Consider the following 6,427-nt stretch of genomic DNA (forward strand, 5'->3'; position numbering starts at 1 on the left):
CTGACTATACTACTACTGACTAGTACTACTGACTCTACTACTACTGAGTCTACTACTACTGACTGTATACTACTGCCTCTACTACTACAGACTGTATACTACTGCCTCTACTACTACTGACTATACTACTACTGACTAGTACTACTGACTCTACTACTACTGAGTCTACTACTACTGACTTTACGACTACTGACTTTACTACTACTGACTTTACTACTACTGACTCTTCTATTACTGACTCTACTACTACTGAGTCTACTACTGACTTTACTACTACTGACTCTAAAGCTACTGACTCTACTACTACTGAGTCTACTACTGACTTTACTACTACTGAGTCCACTACTACTGACTGGTACACTTGTATTTTTTGACGAGGGCTCTGAATATTTATAATATTTGAAGCATGACAGGCGCCTGAGCCAAAAGGTTTGACCTCCTCTGATCTAAATGGACCATAATTTACAAAATCAACATCACGGTGTATGTAGATGACTTGAAACTAGCGATTGAGACCATAAACGTGTTTACTGAGGGCATACATTCTGTAAGAAGTAGTCTTTTTTTCTCATACACAATCAGAAATCTTTTTGCAACCAAAGGAGTCGCCCCCTGATGGCCATGAGAGAGAATGCACTTCAGCATTGGCTTCACTTTTCAAAAACAAATTCAACAGACACACTTTACTGATAGTGTTGAAAAGTAAATAAGTACATTACACCCATATTGCCTGAATATATTTCCATAATATTTTTGTTTCTTTATCTATATCTATATCTAAAAAACTAAAGGAACGATATGAATAAACTCTTGTTGTTTTTTTGGGAAATATGAAGATCAATGCAGACATACTTTTCAAAATAAACTCCCATCTTCACAGGATACAATTTACAATTTTGTGATTGTTCCGCTCAGAACAGTTGCTTCTTTTTTTTTTTGTGATCGTACAGACCAACTCCTCAAACGTGTTTTCTGTCGCCTGCACTCCAACATTTGCAATATAAGCATTTGCTCTTCAATTTTGATGATCTCCGACTCTATAACCCCAAAACCACACAGCGACACCCCCCTGGTGGCAAGGCAGTGAACTGCAGAGCGACGCGGTCCCTCGACGCAGAACTTCAAATGCTCTTCTATTGCCCAGAAGAGTGAAAAATCAGCTTCCAAGTTTCTATACTATTACAGACGAGTGAGTATGCAAATATTTTGTACAAAACTTTGGTCGTGACTAGTCCCTATGGTCCCTATGCAAACCTATGCTCCTTGGGTTTAAGACAGCCAACATGAAAAGCTGATCTAGTTTGTTCTTGTGGAGCTCTTCCTGTTCGGGCTACTTTCCTCCTCTGGCTGGTAATGATGCAACAATGATATCTGACTGTGTTTCCAGGACACTGGACGGGAAATAGACAAACTCTGCAGCTTTCTTGGGTTGTCTCGTTCGGACGAGGAGAAGGAAAGGGTTATGGAAGCAGTGCACTTTGATAACATGAAAAAGGTGAAATGGCCAACCCAAAAATCCCAGCTATGGATTTCCATTTTTTTTTAATGCACATTATTAATTCTACTCCTATCCGGGAGCCTCTGTGCTTTCTCGACTCAAGTTTCCATGGATCATGGCTGTCTAGAGCTGGACCTGGCCCCCCACCGTGGATCGTGACGATTAATTAATTGGACAACTGATGAGAAAGAGTTCACTTAAAATATAGACAAATCAAGTTTTATACAATCCCAGTAATCCAATCCTAATCGTCATAGGCACTTACATTTAATGTGGCTGTGTGTATTGCTCATAATGTAATAAACAATTAACATGGAGTAATGGAATAAGTGGAGGAGGACGCGGGGCAACTGTAGTGGTTGAACGTCTGTCTTTTTATAGGAGGATTTTCCTTTTTACTGTCGTCATCTGAGTCCCCATAGAGATGGCTATAAAAGGGGTTTAGAAAAAATCTCATTTGTCATACTACTACAATACTACAATACTGAATAACAGACGCTTTAAATGAAGGTAAAGCAAAGCTAAAGAAAAATAACGTTTACGTCTTTACTCACATCGGCTTCTCTTTATAGGAATTGTCTCTTCTGACTGTAGATCACATGGGTTGCAAGACCTATATTTCTTCAAAGCCTTGTCTTGCATCCAAGTAATTACCTAAAAATTAACCGAATGAAAAAAGTGCCAAATTATAAACAGAACAATGTGATTAAAATGTTTTCCCCCCTGAAAACAGGGTTTACCCCGTGACATACATATGTTTTTTGATATCCATTGAAAACTGCCCATTGTCATGAGAATAAGAATATTAAGATAGTTATCTAATCCTGTCCACCACGTCGGCCATCTTGTAATTTGGCCGAAGGCCGCTACCGTTGCCGTATCCCGCTTTGTGGCGCCACCGCTACCGCTTTGTTGCGTCGCAACTCGATCAAGTGGAACATCCTGAATAACTCAGGAAATAAACAAACAACGTCAGTCACAGAAATATAACTTTCTGTTCCAAAAACGTCTGAAAATAATTCGGCAACTACTCAAAAAAAAAATCCTCTAAGCAGAAATATGTGAATTAGTGTATGAAAACATGAGTTTTTTTGTAAAAATTTGATTTACCAGCAAGTGGGCGTGTGTTACACATTGAAGAGAAGTGACTTACAGATCCAAAATCAAATATATGTACACACAGCGTGCTAAGTTGACTCAAACAACAATAAGATCTGCATGCAACTCTAGCGCCCCCCTTCAGCACAGCACAGTGCTCCGAACAGAAAAAGGCCCAGTCGATGGATTTGTTTAAATATATAAATACTCTAATAAACTACATCTAATAAGCATCGGGAAAACCGTAGAAAGAAACAATACAATACACAAAAAGGAAACTTTACACAAGCATTTCTTAGAACCGTATGAACATAATTATCTGTCTTTCCTTCTAGGCCACCGTACTTTCTAGCAGATAACACATTTTTAACCATCATCTCACACACCTTTGATTTAAATGTTATGACCTTGAAAGAAAACATTGTGTTTCTAACATGTCTCTCTTAAAATCATGCTTTTTAAAGCTATTTTAAAAAGGAAAGTAAGAGAAGCTACAGGGCGCTACCGAAACTATTTCAGCTGTAAAATCTGTGCAAAAGTTAGACAATCAGACTGTATAAGGCATAAAAAAAAAGAGGAAATAGCACAAATTCAGTTTCACATTGCACCTTTCCCGATATTCAACTGGATTTATTTGTTCAATCACATCTTCCACATAATTACACCAAAAAAAACCCACACCTACAAATCAAGATTTGTACAGGTTTGTCACGGCAGTGTGGCGAGATAACAAGTGCCTGCAGATATTTAGCATATCAATACACATCATTTCAGCAATATTAATTCAACGTCTTCACTTTGCTTTTGTCTCTCAGTTTTCATCAACTCAAAGGAGTAAGAACTGAGCACTCCAGAACTTTTACACATTTTCTACTCTAAGCACTGCTGGTAAACTCTGTGGGAGAGAAAAGTACCGTGAGTACACAAATATTTATTAAAAAGGACAGGCTGATTGTGTGAAACAATTTCCTTTTTTTTTTGCATATAGTGTTTTTTAATTTACCTATGTTGTTGTTTTTAGCCTTTAAAAAAAACAAACAATGTTTTTATGTGTTTGCCATATTGTCTTGTATCTGTTCTGCTGCCTCTTGTCATCATTGCAAATGAGAATTGGTTCTCAATTGATTTTACCTGATGAAATAAAGGTCGAATAGTTTGCAAATTTACTGAATGTGCAGGGTCTAAATATGGATGATCTGTCGGGTCTGGTGGACAGGATTTGGTCATCATTAGACAGACGACCCCGGTGTGGGCAGCATGGGTCAAGACAACAAATATACTTTTAAAATGGCCAGAAAAAGAGAACTTTCATGTGAAACTCTCCCGTCTCCTCCTGTTCTTAGAAATTAAGGATATTCCAATGCGAGAACTTGTGAAGAAAACTGAAAATTTGTCTGAGTGACCCCAAACTTTTGAACGGTAGTGTATATTATTTGGACACCAGAATATGTATTTTGTTATCTTGATCTCGACATGTCTCATGAGTGTATTCGTTGATGGTTGTAGTCCATGTCCCAGAGGCGCCACCAGCGACCGTCGGGGTGATCATCACGCTGAAGATGTGGACGTGGATCAAGGTGCCCGTCCTGCTGATGAAAGCACACAGATGCAGAGAATATTGTGAGAAAAAAGGTAAAGTATCTTCCGATTTTGCTTAACGTATAGAAGAAAAAACATTCACCAGCGTATTTCTTCTTCAGCTTCTCCGCAGCGTTATTGTTGGTCATCCTCTTCAGGATTTCAACAGCGACGTCAACAGCCATATTTTCGCCGTAGCACTTTATCATCACGTCCACGGTGTCAATTTGGCTCGCATTCTCCAGGTGTGACCGGGGAATCAGTTGCCATTTCTCCAAGTCATCGTTCACGAGCCCCCACTGAAACCGCGTGAAGTCATTTTGGGTCAAATCATCGAGAGTCTCAAGCAGCAGTCGGGGAACCGCCATCTCTGCTCACTGTGACGGCAGGTGAGGGGAAATATGTTCAGCATTCAATGTTAAAGGAATAATCTGACAAAAAGATGAAGAATAATCTGACATCCGTCCAACTTTTACAGGAGATTACGATCTTGAGGGCTGCGGCTAATCGCACAAATAATTTAATGATGTTGATACAGATCAGATATATGCACATTAATAAGAAGATTAATAAGGTCGGCCCAATGTGGAAAGTTCATTTGGCTGTAGTGGAGTGGAAGTATAAAGTAGTATAAAATGAATACTTCAAAATTGCCCTTTAGTACAGTACTTTTTTTTAGTACATTGTTACATTCCACCACTGTTCACATACATATATTAAATAACTAATAGTTATCTTCAATACTAATTATTCACAACTACTCATTTTATCTTCACAATTAATAATTAATCTGGAAATTTAACAACACTTTTTCAAGTACACATTTACATTTTTCAACTAAAAAAATACTTTTGATGTAAATAATGTGCAAGAGTGGATTAATAAATAGTAAATGATCATAATTAAGCTTGTCCACAGACATCCACACCAAACTCAAAACATCCTGAGATGTATTTTACACTTTTAATAATCGTAATAGTTCAAACAAAGACGAAAACATCTTTTACGTTTAGACTATATATATATATATATATATATATATATATATATATATATATATATATATATATATATATATATATATATATATATTATACAAAATGGAACAAGCACACTTTATAGTCCGTTACAAATTGATAAGTCAAGCTATTTAATAACCTTTGATCTTCCTTTAGCGCTGTTTATACAGTTATTATATGTTCTATATTATAAGTTTTCATTATATTATAAAGTGTTCTTTGTAAGGAATCCTGTGTTATTGTTTAATGGCACAATCCTTTAAAAAAAACAAAAAAAACATTTTGAACATTCAGATCTGGGGCTGAGAGATCCTGAATTTTAGTCCCTGAAGCTCCAAAACTCGCTGGATCCTACATTTCCCATCATGCAACTTGATCCCATCAAGAATGAAGCGATAACCGGATACATCGGGGTTGTTTTTTGTGTACATTAAACAACTGTTTACACGTCGTGTACAAACAGCGCAGACACCTTGAAGAGCTGCATAATAGATACATATTTAGCACAACGTTGCGTTATTAATAAATCATGCAGTAATAAAGTTATTTTACCCGGTTTATAAAGCCTTCACGACGTTTGCTTCTATAAAAGTAGTTTCCGTAAATCCTTCCAGACATTATTGGACATAATCAGGATCTGATACTCAGACTGTGACCGCGTTACTGAACAGAAACAAAAGGCAAGAAACGGGACGGAAAACAAGAAATGAATATTATAATCTACATTAATACATATTTAAAAAATCACCATTAAAAGAAGACACCACAGTCCGCGTCATAGCTTTGCTTCTTTTGGAAAAACTTCTGCTGAAACTTCCGCGTTTGATTTGACAAAGTGCAGCATGAGAAACAAAAGCTTCATCAGAGGAAGACTTTGATGCAGAAAGGACTCACCGTGGCACCGAGAGCCGCAGACACACCGGGAGGAGACACGCGGGATGGCGGGAGTCGCTTTAGTTCAACCGGAAGTAGGTCAAATGAGGGAAAGTGGTTTTAGTTTGATTCCCTTGGAAGTAAAAGACGCTGTTGAAGCCCATTTACACCACAATTTTTTAAATATTTTTTAAATATTTTTTTTAAATTATAAGATAAAATGTCCTTTGTACTTGTACTTTGTTAGGTTTACGGAGATATTGTGAAATTCTGATTTAGATTCAGTTAAAACGGTAGCACTTTATAATAACTTCACACTATTTAGCATTAGTAAAGCATGAGTAAACACTTAATTCGTCAT

This window comes from Clinocottus analis, unplaced genomic scaffold (genome assembly GCF_023055335.1).
Source record: "Clinocottus analis isolate CAN_PGR_092001 unplaced genomic scaffold, fCliAna1.0.p SCAF_4, whole genome shotgun sequence".
In the NCBI taxonomy this organism is placed as follows: Eukaryota; Metazoa; Chordata; class Actinopteri; order Perciformes; family Cottidae; genus Clinocottus; species Clinocottus analis.